Genomic DNA, 27,838 nt, shown 5'->3' on the forward strand with positions numbered 1-27,838 from the left:
AACAGACCCGCGCGTCTTTCACCAGTTTCCTTCAAAAACTGCTTAGCAATCTCAGATCTGTTTTATTAAAGACCAGTTGTCTCATAGATAATTACGGGATACTTATTATAATAGTTTCGCTGTTAATTCCTTTTAAACAATATATTAATCAAACCAACACCTTTGTTGTATCAATGCTCCATTTACACGTGCGAGTGACGTCATTTTTCTTTGGCGTGATATAGAGAGCCAATCTCCCCCCATGCCACGTGTCGTTGCGGTGAGAAAAAATGTATCTGAGCTTCTCATTGCGATTAATATGGAGCCTCATGTGGTAACTTTAGGACTCTGATTTCTTATGACACAAAAGTAATACGTTCAGTATTTTCATCTAAATTATTGCAGCAAACCTTGCCATTTAAATTATAAACTTAAAGAATATATTTTGCTTAGTATGAAATACAATTAATTGTTTTATTTCAGTGGTAGATCAGATAGCCTCAAATTTTAATTTTAATTCGGAAACCAAACGACAATGTCGTTTTCCCAGAACCGATATGTTATGCTGTCAAAGGAAGCTTATTTCCTCGCACCGTAGGGATGTTCAAGATTTTCATTCTGTTATCGTTACATTTATTTTAGCTGGCGCCCATCAACAATTGTATGTCTAATTAATCATGTAAGTACTGATAGAGAGTACATAGTCTGACAATTGAATATTTTATTTCATGAATATTTTAATTGTATTTCATTTTAAAATTGTGAGTCAACCACAGTGTGAAAATGGGAAACCACGGGAAACCATCTGCAGACTTACCGACAGAGTGGTTCAAACTCACCACCTCCCGAATGCAAGCTCACAGCTGTGTGACCATAACCGCACGGCCAACTCGCTCGGTGAACAATTCTACCGTCTGGGTTCAAACGAAGTCTTATGGAGGTATTAACTTACATTATTTCCTAATAGTCTACCTCCTTGGATGAATGGACAGCGAAGTGGCCTTCGGTTCAAAGAGCCCTGGGTTCGAATATCGTCCGGGGTGGGGATTTTAGCCACGTCTGGTTAATTCCTCTGGCTAGAAGACTCAGGGCTGACGTCAGGAAAATCACCCGATCGTTAAACTTCGCGTAAATCGCAAATGGTGCCAATCCTCAAATAATTGGGAACTGATTGGTGACTGATTGCGGATTTTCGGGAAGAATTATTTCATAAATATATCTAATTACTTTCCTAAAGCTAAATGGGAAAATGAGGAGAACCATTTCGATGACGACTAACGACAGTATCAAACCGATCTAGAGTACATGGTAGATACGACACGCGTCTTGGAGTCAGTCTACGCACAGCAGTGACAATGCAGGAGACTGAGTCATGCTACAATATCGTACCTACCCCAGGAGATGTACTACATCCCCAACGAACTGTTTCGCCTTTCTAACAATAATAAATTAAAATGTTTTCTGTAATGATAATAAGGCAATTTCAAGAACACCATATCGCAGGTGTGTCTTACACCGTGACGTTACTAGCAATATTTACCATAAGAACGACATGACTCCATTAAAACAAACCATCACGGATAGTCTCTGGTACCAGGTTGAGTAATAGGTCTATGGGTGCCAGGGACGTACTGTTAATATTCCTGTTAACATGTTTCGGAGTGGCACCTATACCGATGAACTTAAACATGGTCACTGTCGACAGTCAGGGAGCAACGGGTTACGCTGGTATTAGGAAATGGCCGTAGAAGTTATCCTATATGTCTCCATCTACAATATACAGATTTCTCAAAAGATACGTCACAATTTCAACATCATGTAACTCGACCTGTAACTGACCACACAAGTGGGAAGTGACTTGACTTACACGAATCACCAACCAATTCAACAAAATTTGTTCAGTACACGTACTTTTTAATTTAGATATTAGCTAACTGAGAGGGGCGGTGCGTCATTAAGGGCTAAAGGAGCTTAGCCCCACCAGATTTTTGGACATAAGAGTATAGATATATTATAAATATTTATATTTTAGATAATTAATTTAATGACACCAAATTTATATCTGAGTACCACTGTCCTGAAGTAATTAATGATATGCGAAAATGGAAGGATGATTCGCACGTTTATTCTGACACAGGGGCTAATTCTCTCTCAGTCCTCACAGTGAGTATTGGTAACTGCCTTGAAGGTTACTGAACCATTGAAGGAGTGAAAATTTCATTGCATTTTACAATGTCAAGCTAGGCGCTAGCTTTGACATGCCCGCAATAAAAAGAAACAATACTGACGAAGCTGTAGCGGCAAATGTTACGGCGATGTTATTACGGTAGTATGAGCAATGCATGCTCTAAAACAATAGGTACTGAGTCAGCATTTTCCCACGAGGTCATTCACCCATAGTTGAGCAGTAAGGCTATGTAGATTCTGGAATGAGGTCATTGACCCCTAGTTGAGTAGTAAGGCTATGTAAGCTCCATACCATTGAACGTGAAATAACGTCATAACCATGGGAGTGAGAGCAAGCCTAACCTCACAGACTCAATTGGAGGGACCTAATTGGTCAGGAAATGATCTGGGGGTGCTTTTTGAACCCCTAGGTGAGATTATAACATCATACCCTTATGTACGAGGGAAATGCTAACCTCACGGGCCACTTTGGAGGAGCCAAGTCGGACGGGCCCCCATTGGAGCAGCCGATTCGGGATGTTCACGGACCCCATTCAAGGAGCCGAATCGATCGGGCGCCCATAGAGGAGCCACAAATCTGTTAGGTGACCTGCAGATGAGGTTACGACGTCATTATGCCGTGTTAACCTAATCTTGCCCACGAACGTTAACCTAACCTCGCACAGGCTCTTTGTCGGCTTCCCCTTGGAGTAGTGACGGAGCTGTGACGTAATAAGCATGGGCGACTTAAAAATTCATGCTTAGATTTACATAACCGAACGCGCAGGTCTTCTTTCAGAGCTCTGACGTCACAGCGTGGGTGATTTGAGATGCGGACTTCTGGCTAAAGGTGCATGACGTTAAAACCTAACGCGTGTCCATTCGTTGTCCCGTTTCTCTACGGGGTCGGGTTTGTGGTGAGATGAATCTTTTAAGATGGATTTTTTATAACCGGATGCCTTTCCTGACGTCAACCTCATCAGGGAAGATAATAAGATGAAATGAATGACATGATATATGGTAGTAGGAAGGGAGAGGGTAAAAGCCGGTAGTGGCACATAACCTTCTCCTTGTCGAATAGCATCGAGAGGTCTGCTCAAGGCTATACGTCTCCACCCGAAGGACAAATAACCATCAAGAGTGTTATATGCCCTCACTCCATATGGGCACTGCGGAGAGGATTGGAATTTAATCAAGGCGTTTTTGGGCACACAAACTAGTAATTAGGAATTGTGTACCACCACCTACCTTACCCTGCCAGGCTGAATGGCTCAGATGGTTGAGGTGCTGACCTTCCCCCGCCAACTTTGCAGGTTCGATCATATTTACATAATGCTTACTGAATACTTCAACCTTCTGTAAATTCTCAGAACTACAAGTTCTTCAGCCTACATTTTCATAAAAATAGAATGGTGACGACTAGAAAAATATTTGATAGGTGTGAGGAGGGAAAGGGAATGCAATACGTAGAACACTTTAAATGAAATGAAATATGTATAGTGTTATTATTTACAAAATTAAACGAACTACTCCCGGTTATACTACAGCTAGTTGCTTTACGTCGCACCGACACAGATAGGTCTTATGGTGAAGATGGGGTCGGAAAGGGCTAGGATTGGGAAGGAAGTGGCCATGGCTTTAATTAAGGTACAGCACCAGCATTAGCCTGATGTGAAAATGGGATGCCACGGAAAACCATCTTCCGAGTTATCGACAGTGAGGTTCGAACCCACTATCTCCCGGATGCAAGCTCACAGCAGCGCGATCCTAACCGCATGGCCAACTCGCCCGGTAATACTACAGCCTTGGTTATGCTGCCGACAAGGTTGCTGTACTCCTTAACATCTTACTGTGAAGAGGTAGCATGCTCCCAAAATTGTAATGCCCCCTGCAACATTGAAATTTAACAGAACCTTTATTGTTTATGAAATTACGTTTTCAAAATATATTACACTATGCATGTTATGCTTCGCAAAGAAATTGATGCAATTCTGACGTTAATGTCATTCCTGTGTTTAGTTCCTTTCTGAATCATTGTCATGTACTGTAAAGAAGAGAAAATGTTCATCCATACACTGTGTAGAGTTTACAATATTCGGATTAGGTCCATCGCAATCGCGTTCGATGTGGATTTCACTTCGATGCTTGTAATGTCGTTGACAGCGTCTGCATGAAGCTACATCGATTGCTATCTTACTGTGCAGAGGTAGGATGTCCCAAAAAGCATCTTCGAAAGGAGCAGTGTACGTCTATAAAAATCCTGGTGATAAACACTGAATCAGATATTTTGGCATCTGATATAAAGTTCTATGTTTGTAGAACATCTTAATAGTCCACTTACTTGAGTGAGGTAAATAAGATGTAGCGTATTAGTTTCTCTGGTAGGCGAACAGGATGCACATTCACAGATTTGTTTGTTATTAAGATGATTGTCTGTAACTGTGTAGTCTTTTTCTACTTTCCGTTCCATAGTGTACGGTGTAGAAGGACACACTAATGATCATGATGAAGGGCTCTCCTTATTTATAGTCTTGTAACAATATTTGTTAGTGGATGGTAAGTGGCATCATTCATGTGAGTAATGGGACAATATGCTGTTGTGTTAGGAGGAATATTTTTAGATGTTTCGAATTCTAAACGAATATCGACATGAGATTCGTTTATAGATTCTTCATGATAAGTGCACTCTATAACTACAATCGATGCTTTATTTTTAAATTCTTCAGGTTAAAATAGTGGACAATCTTCTTTCTGATAATACGATGACTGGAATTTACAAAACATGTCATAGAGCAACCCAAATTTATTTTTCTCAAAATTAATGTCCATGTTTTCTTAGGGATACGTAAGTCCGTTGAGATATATTCTAATGTTTCTTAATATACAGTGGTCAAACTGTGAGCTATCTTTTTCATGGTTGAATTTACGATGGGTTTGAAATTCACAAATAATATACAAAGGTTTTCAGTAGTACGTGACGTTTTAACAGCCCAGCTATGCTTGTTTGTAGGTGGTAACAATGGATATTCTTGCAGCTCCAAACTTCGAAAACGTATAAGTATGGTGTATAATTTTATACAATCTTGAGCAATCGAAGTTTTTCTGGAACAGATAATGTTACATGTGGAATCCTCCACAATACAGATGAAGAGTAATTTTCGAGTCTACTTATGATTCTATGATTCTGCTGCTTTAAGAAAATTGTAATCACTTCGATGACGGATCAGAATTAGCTCTTCTTTTGCGAAGCCAATAATTTGTTTCAGTGATAACATACTAGTAAAAGTTCCGTTTTGATTAATCATGCAGTTGTTATTATCTTCCGGACACCGGCCTGCAATCCGCAAAACATTACTTTCTTCATCCCTATAAGAACTGTAGTTTCGTTGCACTTGCAATATCAACAATCTTCGATCTATCAATTTCCATATTAGTTACTTCATAACGCGCTTAAGAAAAGAGAAAAGCTAGACCACGGATGTTTGGTTTAGATAGGCTTGGTCCACTTCCATCTGCCATATCTAAGCTTCCTTCGATATAGAGGTAGCTTTCGTGTGGTAGGGTGTATACATCTTGCTGATTAATGATAAAGCGAATTTCATCATTGTTATTGAATCCAAACGTAGAGATTGATAAGAAAGAAGCTCGCTTCGTACTACACCTTCATTAGTTTCTACAGGCTTCATAACGTGTAGCATTTCTTCCATTTTGTTGTAGTTGCCTATAACCTAAATCTAGAAGAATCTGCTTAGGGTCATCTGATAACTCGTTGTGTCTTTGCAAACATGTAGTATGTCTCCTGAATGTACACTGTGTTTTAAAGATTTCTTTCATACTGGTTTGAGATGAAATTTGTAAGTTATGTACGTGTGCCGATCTAAATTACTAAGCAGGTTATGTTTATTCACAAGCCTAACGGTGATATTACTAATGGGTTTTACAGACACAGGAGGGTAAAGAACTACTGACGGTTTCTCACGAATTGTATAATCACTTTCCTCTGTAATAATAAAGTCGTAGAGAACGTGTGCAGTTTGTGGATTACTATACAAGTCTGTAATAATATTACAAGGGATGTTTACATGAAGATCATCGAAGAGTGTTATAGGTTGATCAGACTCATAACGTACGTTCGGTATGAGTTCTCTTGGTGAAAATCCAAGCAATGGTTCAATCGAATCAGGTTGTGATTTGAAGTCAATCTTGAATGAAGACTCAATAACACATTTAGGTGTGATGTTGCTCACAGTAATTGAGAAATTGTAATTATTATTACTAAAACTCTCATCACTAAACTGTTCAATTAGCGTATTTTCAATGTAGTCATGAATATCGCCTACTGAATAACTGCCTGACGGTAGCGTTAGCTAATACTAATTGTAATAGAATTTGTTTACGCCATCAGGCATATTATAGATTTTATTGTAGCTTTCAAACGACACAAGTCGAAGACCATGTGGCTGATGACCGAGTTCGATTGGTGGATTAAAGTAGACGGTTGTTTCAGGTCCTTCCCCGCGTACAGTGAACGTTCTTACACCGTTGGTCATCGCGTTCAGACTGGTGCTCTTTGCCTACTGTCTGGGTTTGATGTAAGAACATAAAACATGATCATCCGCACATGCGTGTATTAAATTTTTGCACACGGGTTTTATTGTAAACAATGTCTTCACTGCTTCCGAAATAACGTATGAGCTCAAATGGAGGAGATAATTCTCCATAGCTCTCGACATACCATACTTTAGATTTACGTTTTGCGTAGGCAACGTAATGAGTTTCAGGTCAGTGACGGTTGTCTAAATTAATTACCGCACTCTCACGTTCACGTGGGCATGCTGGTAGTTGATCGCGCATATACACGCCGCGAAAATAATGAGATCCTTGTTGTTTAGCAACCGTAAAAATCTTCTTGGTGGACTAGAGCTCAATGTGGCTGTGCATTCAGTAGACGTTTTTTGGTGATGCCAAGCCCTTTTTTGTATGGCGCTAGCTTCATGTGTACGCCTTTGCCTCGTAATATATTGCTGTGGGCTACTTTATTACTCAGTTGCCATGAAGATTATAAAGAAGCAAGGCACACTACATGTTAGTGACACAGTGCCACATCTCTTACCTTGTTCAGGTACAACTACAGGAAGGCGTCGTGGAACTTTGTTTCCTTTTACTATTCGATGTGTTATAACTGGCCCATTGGGATGCGGGAAGACAAATATTTTACTCACACTCGTTACCTCTTTAAATGGCATACGCTTCGAGTATATTTACGTTTTCGCAAAGTCACTCTGTGAACCACTATACACTATTCTACAAATTGTAATGCACGATCTGGTTAAAGATGGTTTGAAATATTTTCAGTTTAATGCACATGAGCAAGTACCATCAACGGATGATGTGCTTCCCAATTCTCTTATGATCTTTGACGATGTGCCTTCAGAACAGTAAAACGTTATTCGTGTGTACTTTAGTATGGGACGACATAAATATGTAGATTGCATCTATTTATGTCAAACCTATTCTTGTCTGCCTAGGCAGTTGATTAGCGACAACGCAAATATTATTGTGTTTTCGCAAGATGAGCGCAATATGCGACATGTGTATGATGATCATGTTAACACTGATATGGCGTTCAATGACTTTAAACGTATGTGTGCTACATGCTGGTCATCACATCGTTACGCCTTTTTAGTCATTGATAAAGAAAGTGTTGTTCGTTATGGACGGTATCGCATGGGTTTTGATCATTTCATATGCATCAACACAGAGTTACAGACTCCACTTGATCAAAAACCGCCATCATGACAACATCCAGCAGAGAGATTGCACAAAATATATTCCGTGCTTCAAACAATATTCGACGAAAATGTAAAGAGCTTAAACGTATTCATGAAGATACCAATTTATTTTTGAAAACGCAACTAGGTACACCATTGAAAGAAATTTTTAATTCTACTTCATTGCCCACGTCTATTACAAGTTATGTTTCTATGCAAGCATGTCATCATAAAACAAGCATGAACAAGAAAAGCCTGAAGAACGAGAAGCAGAGAAGCAGGATGAGGAATAGGATAAGCAGGATAGGCGTGAAGGAGAGGATGCAGAAGAACTTAACGATACTTCACCATCTAGGCGAGTTAAGTTTTTAACTACAAATGTTTTTGCTGAAACACCTACTACATCAACACAAGATCTACCTCTGGGGTTATGATCACACTAGCATTTCGTAATCAGTTGAAGCCTTTCTTTCAAAATACCTATGGAACTCTCCTTGCTCCTTATATAGAAAACGATCAACGGAACCAAATGGCATAACCTACGGTATTCGCTATAAAGACGACTCTTTATGGATAGGTAACGCAAATGTTAAGATTAATGTCAACAGTCTTATCGTAAAAGGTATTACATATAAACCTACAAAAGGTCTCTTAGAACTTCTTTTCTCACGAATACCTGACAAAGATATAATTTCAATTACTGTAGAACGGAATCTAAAAATGCAATTAAGAGTCGTAAGTATCGAGAGTTTATTTCTAAGCTGTTCCCGTCATATCAACCAACTGCACGTGTTCTTAATGTTATCTACAAGCTTTTGTTGCCGTATGTAGACGTAAGATACTGGAATGACCGTAACTTACTCGTAGAACGATTACAACTTCTAAAAGCTTCGCAAGACGCTGGTCACACAGGTCACGAATAAGAAATTCTAGCAATTGAGAAAGAATTGCGACATGCGGGTATTATTCAGTAATGGCTCATCAAGATAAGATCTCAACCGCACACGAGTTACGTAAACCAACTCGTCACACCTACTACCGCAGTGATGTTATTACACGCGTAAAGATGACCTCTGGCAAGCAGACATAGTAGAAATGATTCCATATGCCTCTAACAATAAGGGGTATAAGTATCTACTTACTGTCATCGATGTGTACATTGCATTTGTACAACCTGTGTGTTCTTAGACAGCAGCTCAAATCGAAGACGAATTTAAACATATTGTCGAGCTATCAAAACGCTGTCCAAGGATTCTTCAAACAAATGAAGGTAAAGAGTTTTACAACAAGGATTTTTCTTCTTACCTCACATTACTTGTCATTCGTCAGTACTCTACGTACAGTAATCTCAATGCAAGTGTTGTAGAACGCTTTAATCGTACACTCAAGACAATGATGTGGCGAGAATTTACAGCAAAACGTTCTTATCGTTGGATTGGACTGCTACATAGACTCGTGTCTAACTACAACGATACAGTTCATCGCACTATCTGCAAAAAGCCACGTCTTGTTACTAAGAATACACCACGCTTAGATGCTATCCATCTTGTAATAAGAACGGCTGATCCGCGCCGACATCGCCTTAAAAAAGGTGATTTCGTTCGCATCAGCAAACACAAGTCCATCTTTTCAAAAGGATACACACCAAACTGGAGCACAGAACATTTTCAAATCAGGAGTGTTAAGCTTACTAATCCAGTTACGAATTTATTTAGCGATCTTTCAGCACAGACTATTGAAGGAGGATTCTACATCGAAGAACTGCAGAGAACAAGATATCCTGATCACTATTTAATCGAACGTGTTTTCCGTCGTTGTGGAAATAATGTGTATGTGAAATGGCTTGATCTTAATAACAACTTCAATTCATGGATTGATACAATATTATGTACTTTAAAACTTGATTTTTACATTTGGAACCTCTACCTCTCCTATCTTCTACTGCATAAGAATGGTTTAAACTTGCAAGTCAACATTGTTACTACAGTTAATTTAGGATATGGTGTAGGGTGGGATTAATATTAAAAAATCAAACGACACCTGCATTATGTTTCACAAATCGTATTTATTTTAGTATGTATACATTTTTCTTTCTTCAAGTAAATCTGTTACCTCCTTTCTTACGTCGATTATTTCTACTGTCTTCCCTATGTAATGCCACCACCCAGTAACAGTTTTCCTTTCATTGCACCTGCGACGACAAGTGCTGTTATCTTCTCAGCAACTGTAGCTTTAGGTGACGTGACACGCTGCATAGAATTACGAAAGAGATTTTCATCAGCTACACGTCTTAATTCATGTTTATTTTGACGATTAGTAATGTCATGCTCTTTGTAGCCAGCATCTAACCTATTAACACCAGGATCACCACGTGCCAAGTGGGCGTCAGGTCGAGTTCCAGGGCCACAGTACTCGTAACTAGGAAGATGAAGCTCGAAGAGAGAAGATCAATCACCTTATTGATGAATCATTGCCTAGCATGCTTCCTCACCTTTCTACAACAACATTTATCCACCTTTTTCTGCGACAGCTTGCTTACTCTTTTCGCAGCCATGGTAATTGTTTATGAGCGAAGACAGCTCATTAATTTTAGATCCGTGATACAATTTAATGGGTTTACATGTACGGCACTGTCTCACTGAAAATCTCTCAGTTAAACTCACTTGCTCATGATGTAAACTACACGATTGAAGCTCTGACGAAACAGGGTCCTGAGTCCACTCAAGGGGCACCTCATACCAGATCTTCTTTACTTCATTCGCAGCCACATGAAGCAAATACCTTTGGAAATGCATTCAACTCTTCTTCAGTAAAAGTGTTTAGTTTCTTTTTACAAGCATAAAACTTTACGATTGCCTTTTCAACTGTGTTACACTTACAAGGAAACATCGGCAATGGGTAAGTCGCCGATCGCGATGAAACTTGGAAAACACATTGAGGTGCACGTAAAAATGATGTCGGCATCAATTTTTGGTGCCAACATTCATTAGGGCGTTACTACGGGGCCTAAAAGTTGCGACATTTCAAATTCCGCGCGATCAGCGATGAATACCTGCTGGCCAATGCTAAGCTGGCACACTGCGTAGCTGGAGACACGCCTTTGCACCTTCTCCTCTCCCCGCTCCAATTGGTTCGCCATCCCACGTTCCCCTTCTCCCCGTGCTTCCCGGCTCTTTAGCTGTTCAACGGGACCGACTCTATACTTTGCTTCTTATCGTACTGAAGTTATTGAAATACTGTAAATTACGTTCCGTTTCACACATAATGATAATAAATAACCTACACTAATATACCCATATTTTATTCAAATGTTATATTTTCATTCCTGGTCATTCCGGTGAGTTGTCACATTCGCGGGTGCAACTCCTTGTCAAGTACCACCGGGCGAGGTCAAACATGGGACGGGGTACCACGTCCTACCTACGCTTAAATGATTATTTACTTCTAAAACGCCTTAAAGCTGTCGATAGTATCCTTTAGAGTGGACATACATATGGAATTAATTAAATTAAATCACCTACCACTAAATAAATCTCCCACCTTTAAACAACGTTAAACACCCTTTTATGTAAAGAAATTACGTGCCCGGGTAGAAGATCTCAATGAATGTAATGAGATTCGGTACCTCGGGATATCAAAGCCTGGTTATAGGTCCAGATCTTCTTTTTATGACCCCTCCCCCGCCCATTTTGTGTACGCTACCAGTTGTGTCATACCAAAACGACATCGCGGACGACAACAACAACAATTATAAACTCCGAGTTTGAAACTACTGGTATTTTCCGTATTGCGTACTCTGGTATAAGGAAAAGGCCTATAGGTAGAATGCTTTTATTTGTGCTTGTACTGAACGATTTATTTATGTTTTGCAGTGACAGGCACAACACATTTCACTTGCAGCAATGGTTGTCGAATATAAATTAATTTAATGGATAGGCAACGTCGATATGAGTATGACATGGAATGTAGTAAAGTTTGACGTAATAAGAAAAGCCTTGAAACATAAAAAAGATGTGCATTTATATATGTAATAGATATACAGTAATCACAGGCAGACCTGTAGTCTTACTGTACCGGTACTTTTGCGTTATAGTTGACGAAGGTCTATGTATTCAACAAGTGCCGATATTAAAGTATCACACTACAGTCCTCTGGGTATAATGACAGTTACATATGCACACAGTTAAATGGGTATTGTACGAACTGGTACAGCAAAAAAAATTACAAGGCAACACAATAAATGACTCCGTAACAATTACATCGGGCAAATTCCCCGTCAATAACTGATAGTAAACAAAAGCAATCTTTGGTCTATTCGAAACATTAAAAAATAGTGAAAAGAAAACCGAAACAAAACACAATTAACAACAGGCACCATACTTTTTTTGCGAATTGCTTTACGTCGCCCCGACACAGATAGGTCTTATAGCGACGATGGGATAGGAAAGGCCTAGGAGTTGGAAGGAAGCGGCCGTGGCCTTAATTAAGGTACTACCCCAGCATTTGCCTGGTGTGAAAATGGGAAACTACGGAAAACTATCTTCAGGGCTGCCGACAGTGGGATTCGAACCCACTATCCCTCGGATGCAAGCTCACAGCCGCGCGCCTCTAACCGCAAGGCCAACTCACCCGGTGCAAACGTTTTCATAAACATTTCAGCAAAAGTAAACTGACTAATACAACGAGGAAATTACAAAGGAGAGATATGAGGAAGGTTCTCTTCGACAGCTTAGCGGCCGGCAAGCGCGGGGAGAAGGGGAACGTGCGGCGGCGAACCAATTGGAGCGGGGAGGGGATGAGGTGCATAGGCGTGTCTCCAGCTACGCAGTGTGCCAGCTTAGCATTGGCCAGAAGGTATTCATCGCTGATCGCGCGGAATTTGAAATGTCGCAACTTTTAGGCCCCGTAGTTAACGCCCTAATGAATGTTGGCACCCAAAATTGATGCCGACATAATGTTTACGTGTACATCAACGTGTTTTCCAAGTTTCATCGCGATCGACGACTTACCCATTGCCGATGTTCCCTTGTTAGTATCAGATAGAAATTACATGATATCTTTACTCTACAAAGGTTTCTTTTACACTGCTGTCACTTCGATGCTGCAATTTACATATGCTCTTCAACTCCCGGCATGCACTGCGATACAACCAATCAAAGAGCACGCACACTTGGCGTGAAGACTGTATACTGGTTTCTCCACTATGCTCCTTGAGAAGAGTTTTATATGATGGACATCCTAATTCATGCATATCGATAACTTCACATGTTGATGGTAGATACACACGCAACTATTCCTTGTTTTCACTGCCCTTTAAAAACAAGATCTGCTCTTAGCAAATGAGCGTTCATAATCACAGCTAGAAAGCGATAAGGCATTCCAGTTCCTTCCCACTGCAGGCCTAAATCTTTTTCTATCCACTGTGTCTGCTTTTTGTTTCATATGTTTGCAAACAGTAAGGGAAAGGTGGGCAAAATACTAAACTGACGAGTTTTGGCGCTCACAACACAATGAAATACAATACAGCCACTTCCTTGAACATAAATTTGTTCCCATTCACTTTAAGGCATAGTACATCAACTATTCATGTTCTTGTCATGATGGAAAGAAGCGCTCTACTCTCTATCACAGTATCTTAGAGACTAAAGAAAATATTCTCACTTACAGCATATATAAAGGCTAGAATTTACTAAGAGTGATCTTGATAACGAACAAGTCTAAACATTCATAACCATGTCGACGTCCGACTCGTTGGCTGAATAGTCAGCGTACTGGCCTTCGGTTCAGAGGGTCCCGGGTTCGATTCCCGGCCGGGTCGGGTATTTTAACCTTCATTATTTAATTCCAATGGCCCGGTGGCTGGGCGTTTTTGCTGTTCCCAACATCCCTGCAACTCACACACCACACATAACACTATCCTCCACCACAATAACACGCAGTTACCTACATATGGCAGATGCCGCCCACCCTCATCGGAGGGTCTGCCTTGCAAGGGCTGCATCCAGCTAGAAATAGCCACACGACATTATTATACCATGTCGACGTGATTGCTGCATGTTAAAACTGTGTAACCTTAGTATGGCACATGCTCAGACCCACTATTATAGAAGTACACGTGAAATATGTACAATGTGTTTGATTCGCAGCTCTGTTACAAAATTTGAAAAGTGGTACAAGCCCTGAAACCGAGTCAACTCTGGCACAGGTGCTCAACTAAGTAGAGATGCGTTTTAGAAAGAGGAGGAGGAAGAGGAGGAGGAGGAGGGGAGGAGAAGTGTTAATGGTTCTTTCCCGTCAGATGGCGATGTAAAAATTTTTGAGCGCACCGCTTGATGCTGTTCGACATGAGAGGGCTATGTTGCACTACCGGGTTTTACCCTCTCCCTTCCTACAATCATATATCATGTAATTTATTTCATATTATTGTCTTCCCTGTTGAGGCTGACGTCAGGAAAGGCATCCGGTTATAAAAATCTGTCTTGACTGGTCCAACCCTTGTCCCATTTCTCTAGTGTGTCGTGTATGATGTGAGGTGAACCTGCAAAGTTTGCGACGGAAGCCAGCGTCTCAACCGTCTGAGCCATTCAGCCTGGCAGGGTGAGGTAGATGGTGGCATATAATTTCTAATTAGTAGATTGCGTGTCCAAAAAAAGCCTTGATTAAATTCCAATCCTCTCCACAGTGCTCGATGGAGTGAGGGCATATAACGCTGTTGATGGTTCTTTGTCTGTCGGTTGGAGACGTAAAGCCTTGAGCAGACTTCTCCATGCTATTCGACAGGAGAAGACTATGTGCCACTACTGGCTTTTACCCTCTCCCTTCCTACTACCATATATCATGTCATTTATTTCATCTTATTATCTTCCCTGATGTGGTTGACGTCAGGAAAGGCATCCACTTATAGAAATCCATCTTAAAACATTCATCTCATCACAAACCCGACACCGTAGAGAAACGGGACAACGAATGGGCACACGTTAGGTTATAACGTCATGCACCCTTAGCCAGCAGTCCGCATTTCAAATCACCCACTCTGTGACGTCACAGCTCTGTCAGGAGAAGGCATGCGCGTTCGGTTATGGAAAGATAAACAACATGGGGAGACGGGCAATGAGCCTGTGAGTGCGTGATTAATTCATTTTACAGTACCGGTAACTTGCAAACTCGCCCTCAGAGTACAGTACACCTCAAGCTAATGTACATGCGATCATGTGCACTATCTATTCCTCCTGTTTATGTCTGTAGCGGGATCTATTAGTTATTTGTTTAAAGTTACTCAAGAAGTCACAGCGAGAGTGCACTGTTATGTCTCTTGCGGGTTGTGATAGTCTTTTGATTACAGTAACTCACGAAGTCGCCGCGAGAGCGCACTGATATGTCTGTAGCGGGATTTGATCTTCATTTTTCACGCTGTGACGTCATGTTTCTGAATGTAGAAGGCCTTCGCGTTCGGTTATGTAAAGATAAGGGTGCATTTTTAAATCTCCCGTGCTTATTACGTCACATATCCGTCACTAACCCAGGGGAAGATGACGAAGAGCCTGTGTGAGGCTACGTTACCGTTCGTGGCCAGTGTTAATTTAACACACGTGTTAACCGTCTGAATTTAGGTTGTATTCCTCGTAACGAGGTTAGGTTAACACGTCATAACCTCAACTACCAGTCACCTAACCGATTGGACTCTTCCATGGGTAGCCTGTGTGTGTGAGGTTAGGTTAGCGTTGGTGCGCGAGGTTATGTTAACACTTCATAATGGCGTCTTAACCTTATCTGTAGGTCACCTAACCGATTTTGGCTCCTCCATGGGCGCCCGATCTATTCGGCACCATCAAAGGTGTCCGGATCCTTTCCGACTCGGCTCCTCCAAGGGGAAACCATCCGATTCGGCTCCTCCGAAGTGGCCCGTGATGTTAACATTGCCTCGTACGTAAGGGTATGATGTTATAACCTCACCTAGTGGTCCAAACATTCCAGGTTGGCCAGTGAGGTTAGCATTGCCCTCGTACGTATGCGTATGACGTCATAACCTTACCTAGGTGGTCAAGAGCACCCCCAGATCAGTTCCGACCAATTATGCCCCTCCAATGGAGTCTGTAAAGTTAGGTTTGCTCACGTACGCAAGGCTGTGACGTTATTCCGCGTTGAATGGTCTGGAACCTACATGGCATTTCTACTCAACTAGTTGTCAATGACCGAGCTCGATGGCTGCAGTCGCTTAAGTGCGGCGAGTGTCTAGTATTCGGGAGATAGTAGGTTCGAACCCCACTGTCGGCAACCCTGAAGATGGTTTTCCGTGGTTTCCCATTTTCACACCAGGCAAATGCTAGGGCTGTACCTTAATTAAGGCCACGGCCCCTCCTTCCCACTCCTAGTCCTTCCCTGTCCCATCGTCGCCATAAGACCTATCTGTGCCCGTGCGACGTAAAACAACTAGCAAAAAACAAAATTGTCAATGACGTCATTCCAGAATCTGCATAGCCTTACTACTCAACTAGGGTCAAGTACCTCGTGACAATGTGCTGACTCTGCACCCATTGTTTTAGACCGTATATTGCTCATACTATTTATTGCTAACTCAGTCACCATATATTCTTCTAAGTTCATGTAACATGCACTTGTGAACGTTCCCAGAGTGAAGCTTTCGAGACGTCACGAATTTTATTTCACAGTTCTCTTTTAGCAGCTGCGGAGTGAAGACCGTAAGTTCTGGATAGTTTTTGTTTAACAGTGATTAATATGTAGTGTTTAATATAATGAATAGTACGTAGTGAAATTATTATTAATTTGTGTTTTATTATGAATAGTGTAGATACTCCTGTGTAATCTCCATTCTCATTATTAAATTTAGAATAAAAATTAGAAGTTAAAAGACCTGGCTCGCACCATCGTAGAGATTTTAAGCTTCATCAGTGTTGCAAGAATCAGAAAAAAAAAAAAAAAAACATTTGCGTTATCTTGGTTTTACTAGAAGAAGTGGCTGACTGAGTGAAGAAACAAAGTCGCTTTTCTGTTTCGTGTGCTTATTGTTTGGTGGGGAAACTAATTGGTCTGTGACAGGCATAACTGATCATAAACATCTATCAGAGCTGGACTGAGGGGCTCAGACGGTTGAGACGCTGGCCTTCTGTCCCCAACTTGGCAGGTTCAATCCTGACTCAGTCCGGTGGTTTTTGAAGGTGCTCAAATACGTCAGCCTTGCGTCGATAGATTTACTGGCACGTAAAAGAACTCCTGAGGGTCTAAATTCCGGCACCTCGGCGTCTTCGAAAGCCGTAAAAGTAATTAGTGTGACGTAAAGCTAATATCATTATTATTATTAACGTCTATGTGAAAGGGTTAAGAAATACGAATCTTTAGAAAGACACACTGAAAACTTAAACTATAATTTTTTGATTCTGTAAAGATTTTTGGCTCAATTAAATGAAGGCTTCTGTGTTTCTAGTTAGCGTCACAATGACCTTGTAGATAAGGACAGACACATTTTAAACAGGGTAATTAACTATACTAAGTTTTGTGGAACACATGAGCTACCTCTTCGAGGTCATAACGAAGGTAACAATTCACACAATCTCGGGATATTCTTGAATCTGTTGTCGAAAATAGCGGTATTAGACATCTCAATTCTACAGTATCAAAACACCTCAAAAACAATTCAGAATGAATTACTGGATTGGAGGTTTGCGGTCTCTAGAGAGACGATAGTACAGGAAATACAAATAGCTAAATATGTAGCCATTCAGGCAGATGGAAGTTCAGATATACCATCCATGTCACAGTTAGTTATATTGTTGCGATATGTTGCTCGTAGTGGCCCATTTGAGAGATTCATTTCCTTTTTCCGTATTCAAGACCGAACTGCAGACGATTTAACGTCAGTTCTGAAACAACAATTAGAATCGTACAAGCTAGAACATAAGTTAATTGCTTAATCCTGTGATGTGCTGCCGTGTTTAGTTGGGCGAAAAATGGAGTGCAGGTAAAGACAAGAGATACATTTCCTCATGCACATTTCATGCACTGTTATGCCCATCAGCTAAATTTGGCATTAAAGAAAGCGAGCTCGACTGTGAAATCTGTGAAGTTGTTTTTCATCAATATATCGCGCTTTTCATAATTTTTTCTGTTTCATCCGAGCGCACTGATTTATTGAGATCTGTCTGGTTCAGGGCGGTTCAAAAAACTAGAAACGCGCTGGAATTTGCATAGCAGAGTTGTTAATACTGTCTCAAACAGTAAAATGCTCTTTTTGAGTGTTTTGACACCATTCAAAATGACGATGTTTAGAGTTAAAGAAGCAATAGGACTAGCTAATCTTATGATTTTTTGTTTTGCAATTTGTTTTATGTCGCACCGACATAAATAGGTCTTATGGCGGCGATGGGATAGGAAAAACCTAGGAATGGAAAGGAAGTGCCGTGGCCTTAATTAAGGTACAGCCTCAACATTCGCCAGGTAAGAAAATGTGAAACCACGGAAAAACCATCTTCAGGGCTGCCTACAGTGGGATTCGTACCCACTATCTCCCGGATGCAAGCTCACAGCTGCACGCCCCTGAATAATGAGGATGAGGAATTCCTATATTTTCTTTCATTTTTAAATTCCGTTCTGATACACGGTGACATTCTGTACAACACACTACAGAAATCACCAATCAATGCTCTAAATGTTCGTACTGCAATTCAACATTTCGAACTGCAATAAAAGAAGCGTGTGATATAATTGTGAATCAGATGAAACGCCGTTTCGATAAAGCGCAGCACACGCAATGCTTTTCTTTAATTGATCCACAATTTTTCGTAGAACATAAAGTCGCTTTTCCTTGGGTATTTGTAACCAGTGCAGTGAAATATTATCCCATGAAATGAATTGACGTATTGCTTTAGTGCCGGGAGTGTCCGAGGATGCGTTCTGCGACCTGTACGTCATGAGATGAAATGATGATGATGATGATGATGATGATTACAACACGTACGCCCAGCCCCCGTGCCAGCGAAATTAACCAATTATGGTTAAAATTCCCGATCCTGCCGGGAATCGAATCCGGGACCCCTGTGACCAAAGGCCAGCACGCTAACCATTTAGCCATGGAGCAGGACATATTATCCCATGGTACTGAAGGACAAGTTAGGGTACGTTTATGCTGCAGCTTTGCTGCTGGCACATCGCCAAGCCTCGCTGCTCGATGTTAGGCGATGATAAAACAAACCAATAAATCTCAATCGGTGCTTATACCCTGGAGCCCGGCTTTATAGCTGCACTGCTCGCTGCTATCTTCGCCACATCCATGGTCTCAAACACGTTTGATTTTCGAGCCTGGCACGTCGCCGGCTATCCTGTAACTTGGACTGTGATTGTTTTTTTCGAGGTCAACCGCTCTCCCACTCTTCCTCTCTTCGCACTCCATACACATGTTCAGTGATCACTTGCTCACTTGCTATCTGAACCTGTCTTCGAACGCAATACGATTTGGAACCAGCGGCAAGCGGATCATCATAAGAGGTTCATGTGGGATAAAAGGAGCAACGAGATGACGAGCGGCCAGTAGACCTCGTTCTCCGTTTTATGAGGGAGAATGGCCTGTTTTATCGTGTTTAAAAGAGAAGTTTCTATATGTTTTTCTTTTGTTGTTAACTACTCTTCTATTCTATTAACTATGTGTTTGTCTATCTTTGCGTATTTTGTATTTGAATGAAATATATTTTACTTCTGTCAGCGCCTTATTCACTTTTATTCAATTTTACTCTTTTTAATTTTAGAGAAAAATAAGGCATTGCGAATTAGATCCACTGCTTATTTTAAATTCATAATAACTTTCCTCATCATTATCATTTTTCTAATCCTAGTCAGTGGGCTAATTATAACTTTTAATCCATTTCATCTCATCTCGTACCATCAGAGGCCGATGACCTAGATGCTAGCCCAATTCAAACAATCATCATCATCATTATCAAACTATGGAATGAAGTAACAAAAGAATGCGGTACAATTACGTCAACTTTGTTCTCTTATTCTTCCTATTTAGGGGACCTCTATCATTACAAGCAAGTGACATATGAAGAACCTCGTTTTTTCATGGAAAGTTCGACAGTTAGTAGCTGTTTTTGGACAGTTCTGCGGCCGCCTGCTCCTCCGGCCCTCGGCAGAGGCCTCCTCCTCATTGACCTCTGGCAAGGTCATGACCACGTGCTCTTGTTGGTAAACAAAGCCACGTGCTTTTTGACAGCTGTCAAGCTGACAGCCACGGGCTTTTTTGACAGCTGACAGCTGCCATCTTTAAACAACAGACGATCGTGCTGCCATCTTTACGGCACTAAACCTCACGGCTACCACCTTTGGCAAATGGTGGCGGGCAATTTGAAATTCCACGTGCTTTTTTGACAAGCCACGCGCTCTTCAAAGCCATGTGCTTTTTGACAGCTGTCAGCGGCCATCTTTAAACAACAGACGATCGCAAACGTCAGTGCTGACATCTTGACGGCACTAAACTTTAAAGCTACTACCTTATGCACGTGGTAGCAATCGGCTAGCTACCCTTACCGAAGTCTAAGAGAGCGAGCCTAACCTTACATCCACCATCTTGAAGAAGGCTGTCGTTAGTTTTACAGCCAGATGCCCTTGCTGACGTTAATTGCACAAGATGGCTGCTATACATAGGCTCTTATGAGACGGCATAAGAGCGCTTGCGCAAGATGGCTGCTGCTCTTATGAGACGGCCTAGGGACGCTTGCGCAAGATGGCTGCTATACATAGGCTGTTATGAGACGGCCTAGGGTTGCTTGCGCAAGAGGGCGGCTATCTGATTGCACAAGATAGCGGCTATACACAGCTTCTTATGGGACAGCTTAAGGGTGCTTGCGCAAGATGGCGGCTATCTAATTGCGCAAGATAGCGACTATACACAGCTTCTTATGAGACAGCTTAAGGGTGCTTGCGCAAGATGGCGGCTATGCACAAGTTCTTATGAGACAGCTTAAGGGTGCTTGCGCAAGATGGTGGCTATACACGGCTCCTTATGGAGAATTATGACGGCTACGTGCGCTTGCGCAAGATGCCGGCTATACATAGGCTCTTATGAGATGGCCAAGGGCGCTTGCACAAAATTGCAGCTATACACAGGCTCTCATGGAGAAAGCTGATCCAGAGGCTACTGCGCAAGGTGGCGGCTATACACAGGCTCTTATGAAGAAAGCTAGCTTAGAGGCTACTGCACAAGATGGCGGCTATACATAGGCTCTTATGACCTGCTCTTCCTCCTCCTCCTCCTCTTCCTTCAAGGCATAGTGTTATGTCTCTATCGAACAAGTTTAAACATGCATTACTCTAACGACGCGATCTTATGCTTAAGGATAGAGTCTGCACGTGCTATTATTTTGTTTTTAACCTGCAGCGATGACGTCATCATAGTTGTGCATGTTTAGACTTGATCGTTGACTGAAACTTTAGTCTTCGAGATACAGCGATAGAGAGCAGAGCGCAAACATGACGAGAACATTAATAGTTGATGTACAAGGCTTTAAAGTAAACGGCAACAAATTTGTGTTTAAAGAGGTGGCTGTGTTAGATTGCAGCGTGTTGTATGGCACCAAAATTTGTTAGTTTAGTATTTAGTCTTCCTTTCCCTTACTGCTTGCAAACAGATGAGGATAAAAAGCCTTTTAACTCCTTTCTAATAGCACGTACACCGTTGCGTAATTTGAAGAGGTATTGCTGTGACCACTCCTCTTCCCTGTGTTCTACCACTTTCCTGTATTTACCTAACGCTGATTAAATGGACTCTATAGGCACCTCCGGGGGGACATTCAGTTTTCGAAAGTACTTTTGTACCCTGTCAACTGGCATCATAGTAGATTTTCCTTTTCGACCATCACATAACATTATTTCCTGAACCCCTGAATAGTTACATATCAATCGTTCGTAAATCACTCTTGAAATTACCTTAATATATGCTGCGGTATCCAAATTGTCCAGCTGAATCATGTCGATTTGGTCTGATGAGAGTTTCAGCTGTGACTGGATCCAATTATGTACATCCCATGCCGATGGCTTATTCTCACTTTCAAATATGCCTTTCAGAGAATTCCTCCTTGCAAATTTTGTTGCCATGATATTACTTATCGTTTCACTGTCTCTTCTTCTTCTTAATGTGTTTACCTTCCAGGGTTGGTTTTTACCTTGGACTCAGCGAGGGATCCCACATCTACCGCCTCAAGGGCAGTGTCTTCATTGGGGCAATCACATAAATGGGATTGTAAATAAAGGATACAGATGTCTGCACATGGTTATGAAGGTGTTTAGGGGTTGTAGTAAGGATGTAAAGGAGAGGGCTTATACGTCTCTGGTAAGACCCCAACTAGAGTATGGTTCCAGTGTATGGACCCTCACCAGGATTACTTGATTCAAGAACTGGAAAAGATCCAAAGAAAATCAGCTCGATTTGTTCTGGGTGATTTCCGACAAAAGAGTAGCGTTACAAAAATGTTGCAAAGCTTGGGCTGGGAAGAACTGGGAGAAAGGAGACGAGCTGCTCGACTGAGTGGTATGTTCCGAGCTGTCAGAGGAGAAATGGCGTGGAATCACATTAGTAGACGAATAAATTTGAGTAGCGTCTTTAAGAGTAGGAAAGATCACAATATGAAGATAGAGTTGGAACACAAGAGGACAAATTGGGGCAAATATTCATTTATAGGAAGAGGAATTGGGGATTGGAATAATTTACCAACGGAAATGTTCAATAAATTTCCAATGTTATTGAAATAATTTAAGAAAAGTCTAGGAAAACAACAGATAGGGAATCTGCCACCTGGGCGACTGCCCTGAATGCAGATCAGTATTGATTGATTGACTTTCCTGGAGCGTGAGATATTGGACCGTGGGATACAACTGGGGAGAATGACAAGTACCTCGCCCAGGCGGCCTCACCTGCTATGCTGAACAGGGGCATTGCAGGGGATGGGAAGATTGGAAGGGATAGACTAGGAAGAGGGAAAGAAGCGGTCGTGGCCTTAAGTTAGGTACCATCCCGGCATTTGCCTGGAGGAGAAGTGGTAAACCACGGAAAACCACTTCCAGGTTAGTTGAGATGGGAATCGAACCCACCTCTACTCAGTTGACCTCCCGAGGCTGAGTGGACCCCGTTCCAGCCCTCGTACCACTTTTAAAATTTCGTGGCAGAGCCGGGAATCGTACCCGGGCGTGGCAGCTAACCACGCTAACCTCTACACTGCAGAGGCGGGTATTACAGAACTAAAGTTATATACGTTCACCGGACAAAAAATTGGTCACCCTAGTGCGCGCGCATGCACAGATGGATCGTTAAGCCTGTACAGATGGCGCAGCTTACGAGTCCTATGCTCAAACGCACACGCACTGACTCTACGTGAGCATAAGGCAGTAGCGATGTTTGGAACGGACAGTGTACGTCAACATGGCTAGATGTAAGGATGTGACAGAGGGGAAAAAGGGCCAATCGTGTTTGGCCGTGCCCATAGTCATACGGTGCTCGAAGTTGCTGGATTTGTTGGTGTTTCGCAACGGACTGTTAACGTGTCTACAAGCAGTGGTGTATAACACGTTGCCACGAAGCACGACGTCAGAATTGTGGTTGGAAGAAGATCCTGACTGAGAAGGACCGGAGAGTCGTTTCACGGCTTGTGAATCAAAATCGCTCCCAAACGCGACAGGAATTGATGCAGTCAGTGAATGAAGGTCCCAGCGAGAGAACATTGCGACAGAAACTGCATGCAATGAACATTTGGAGTCGGTCACATCGCAAGAGGCCATTGCTCACACAGGAACATAAAGCTGCGCCTTTCCAATGAACTAGAAACCATCGGACGTGACAGTGGCCGCCTGGCGGTAGGTAATGTGGTCTGATATATCACGCTTTTGCCTGTATTCCAAGGGCGCACTCGTCGAGTTCACCGAAGGCCAAATGAAGCAGTTCATCCTGGACGTGTGCAAGGCCAGGTTTAAGCCGGAGGTGGATCTGTGATGTTTTAGGGGTGCTTTTCGTCCCGCTCACTGCGGTGACCACTAGCATGAACCAGCATGTTCATTTAAACACTCTGTATGATCAGTTGTTGCCTTTCAGTCAACATCTGCATGATGAGTATGCTACTGATACCTCGAATTTTCAAAATGACAACAGCAAAGTTCTTCGTACTGGACGCATATGTGACTGGTTTTATGAACATTCTCCCACCCTATTACATCTCGATTGGCCTGCAAGAGCACCTGACTTTAATCCCATAGGAAATCTGTGGCACATATTGGAACAGCGGGTAAATGGCCGACATCGGCATTCCCGCAATTTGGTGGAACTGCACGATCAAATCCTCAGCAAGTGGCTTAACCTGGATGCGACGTACTTGCACAACCTTGTGGATTCACTTCCTAAACTAATCCAGGCGGTTATCAAGTCCAGGGGCATCGTTAAACGGTATTAGATTATGGCTGTAATGATTTCTCCAGGGGTGACCAATTTTTCGTCCGGTGAGCTTAGAATTACATTTCGAATCGTTTATTTCCTATACATTTTTACAGTACCGGCTATTATAACAGAGATATTCATGAATTCCGTTTTTTATTGCTAAGTCCGTACCAACGCCGAACCACCAGAAAATGGGTGAACAAAATTTAATGAAAATCGGTATGTTGAGTCAGGGAATAAGGCACTACAGTCTAGGCAATAAGTAATTTTATTCACGCTGGATAAAATGGTAGTTCAGATAATGGCGCCTAAAATGTCCTTTTCAAATACCTATATTATTGATCCTATCGAAAAGTATTGCATACAAATGTTACAGAGAATGCAATTTCCGATCATTTATGTCTTAGGGCTATACAGTTTTATCGTACCGACTACGATAAGAGAATTTTTACACTTTCGTTGCTCAGTTTGTATTAACGCTGAGCATTGCTTCTCCTTCCTCTTCTTCTTCTTCTTCTTCTTCTTAATCTGTATATCCTCCAGGTTTGGCTTTTCCCTCGGACTCAGCGAGGGTACCCACCTCTACCGCCTCAAAGACAGTGTCCTGGATTGTGAGACACAGGGTCGGGGGATACAACTGCCGAGGAGTACCAGAACCTCGCCCAGGCGGCCTCGCCTGCTATGCTGAACAGGGGCCTTGTGAGGAATGGGAAGAGTGAAAGGGATGGACAAGGAAGAGGGAAGGAAGCGGCCGTGGCCTTAAGTTAGGTACCATCCCGGCATTTGCCTGGAAGAGACGTGGGAAACCAAAGAAAATCACTTCGAGGATGGTTGAGATGGGAGTCGAACGCAACTCTACTCAGTTGACCTCCCGAGGCTGAGTGGACCCCGTTCCAGCCCTCGTACCACTTTTCAAATTTCGTGGCAGAGCCGGGAATCGAAGCCGGGCCTCTGGGGGTGGCAGCTAATCACCCTAACCAGTACACCACCGAGGCGGACCCGAGCATTGCTAACATGGAAATATTGTTCAGTCGTGTTAACTCGCGTTGGGTTTTGTCATGATTCAGTCAAGGTGTAAAACTGCGTGGTTATCCGTCGAATCTGTGGTAATTTGCTCTTGGGTTCTGCTACGGCGCTCTGTAATAAAATATTCTTACCGCTCGGAGACTTTCATCTGCTTGGGGCGCGATCGGTTCTGGATGCTTCTTCTAAAGCTGGTACAAAAGGGAATTAAATACTATGGGTACTATTGCTACCAAATGAGAATGGACTAGATTAAATTTTTACTAATGAACTTATTCTAATCGTGAAATTAATTAAATTCCAAATATTTAAGTGGACAATAATATCATTAAATTTACTCAAAATTGTAAAACAACAATCAATAGTCAGGTCACGCCATAAGCAACAATTCTCCACAACAGATTAATTAAACTGCAATTAATTGCTGACACCACAGGTGTGCAATATTGATTAAATGACTGGCGTAACCTTAGTTATCTTCGATTTTAAAATGTCAAATACAGTAATTGTTATATAAGGTAACTTTGAGCAGTGTCAGACTTATCTTTAGTTAGTTGACAGTTACCAAAATTAAAATCATAAAAATGATGACATTGAGTTATATGAATTGCCACTGCTCCAATGAATAATTAGGAGTTTCGTGAGAACACAACTCAGTTTGGGTGTTTACTGCTCTCTGTTTTATTACTATTATCTAAATTAGCACAAAATTCAATATGGCCTCAAGTGGCCTTTCATGACCTAGTATCGGTTGGATAATCAAACAAAATTTATCAATCAGAATTTTATGATCACTGTGTTGTCAACATGGATTCCCTGAGTTAAAAGTTTTGTGAATAAATCAGCTGAACACACCTGCCTAACATTTACATATTAGTATTCTACACATTCAAGTGTTTAACCCGATCGGGTCTGCATGATTCGCGTGTATTTTACCCTGTTATTAAAGAAGCGTCTTAACGTCTATAGCTTTACGCTTACAGTTCTATTTATTTACATTTTTCAGAGGCCTGTTCGGCAATTTGCTTGGATACTATAAGAGAAATGTTGTTTTAAAAGAAGTAACCAAGCTGTCTTCCTTCCCTAAGGTTACTGACCTCATATTTACATTACAGTGTGCGTGAGTCCTTCCACGTTCACCATAAAACAAACTAAATGACAAGATCAGCTAAGCTTCTGTTATCCTAATTCTACCATCTAAATACACTCCTGAAAGAGAAGACGCCCTATCATATCTAAACTCTGGTGTTTATGCAGAGGAATACAATCACGTACCAATTTGACCGTTATTTACATCTAAGATGCTGACCGCACCTGTCATTCAAATGAATGAATACTACCGATTGTTCTAATGATTTCACTCGTCACAGTGGCTATCGTAATGTCTTATTGTGGACAGTGTGTGTGTGTGTGTGTGTGTGTGACCAAGTCCAATTTTCTCATATCATGGTCTCTATAATAATTTAAACAAGTCTAAAATGTCGCTTAACTTTAACATCGAAAGAGTCAGATCAAAATTAGATAGGCCTGAAAATACATCCGGCTGCAAGATACTCGTAAACTATCCCATAATCATTTTTCCATGAAAAAATTACGAATGGAAGGTAAAAAAATCATGAACATACTGTAAATATTATTTTTAACCTCCGTAGCAAAATGTTGCCGTGTCAGGTATCTAGCATTTTATTATTATTATAATATTCTTGCTATTTGATTTACGTCGCACCGACACAGACAGGTCTTATGGCGACGATGGAATAGGAAAGGCCTAGGAATGGGAAGGAAGCGGCCGTGGCGTTAATTAAGGTACAGGCCCAGCATTTGCTTGGTGTGAAAATGGGAAACCGCGGAAAACCATCGTCAGGGGTGCCGAAAGTGGAGTTCGATCCCACTACCTGCCGGATGCAAGCTCACAGGTGCGCGTCCCTAACCGCACGGCCAACTCGCGCGGTAGAATAATAAATAATAATAATAATAATAATAATAATAATCACAGGTGTAATGTCAAAGTATAAAATAATTGGGTCTCAATTGAACTCTGCTTCATATCAGAGGACACAATCTGGAATCAACTGAATATCAACTAAATCTTCCCAGTGCGTCTGAATGTTGTGATTATGGCGGTCTTCACGTCCTGAGTTCGAGCATTTATAAGCAGACACCTGCCTTTCTCTATTAGTAGGGGGCTGGTCTCTGTTTATTTCATTTCTTATTTTCAACGTAGATTCTTATTTCTATTTCCCTCTTATTATTTCCCCGGAGCTTTATTTATATTCTTTCCATCCTTACTCGTAGATAATGGTTCTTTTGCTCGTCAGTTGTTAATCGAGGATTATTTTCACCGGTAGCTCAACGTAAAATTTCCCTCCTCTTGCGGGAATTTCTTTCTCATTTTGCTTCTTACTCAATATTTTCATTTATATCAGACCTTAACTCACTTCTACACATCCAGTCGGCACTGTATCAATTA

Source organism: Anabrus simplex, chromosome 2 (genome assembly GCF_040414725.1).
Source record: "Anabrus simplex isolate iqAnaSimp1 chromosome 2, ASM4041472v1, whole genome shotgun sequence".
In the NCBI taxonomy this organism is placed as follows: Eukaryota; Metazoa; Arthropoda; class Insecta; order Orthoptera; family Tettigoniidae; genus Anabrus; species Anabrus simplex.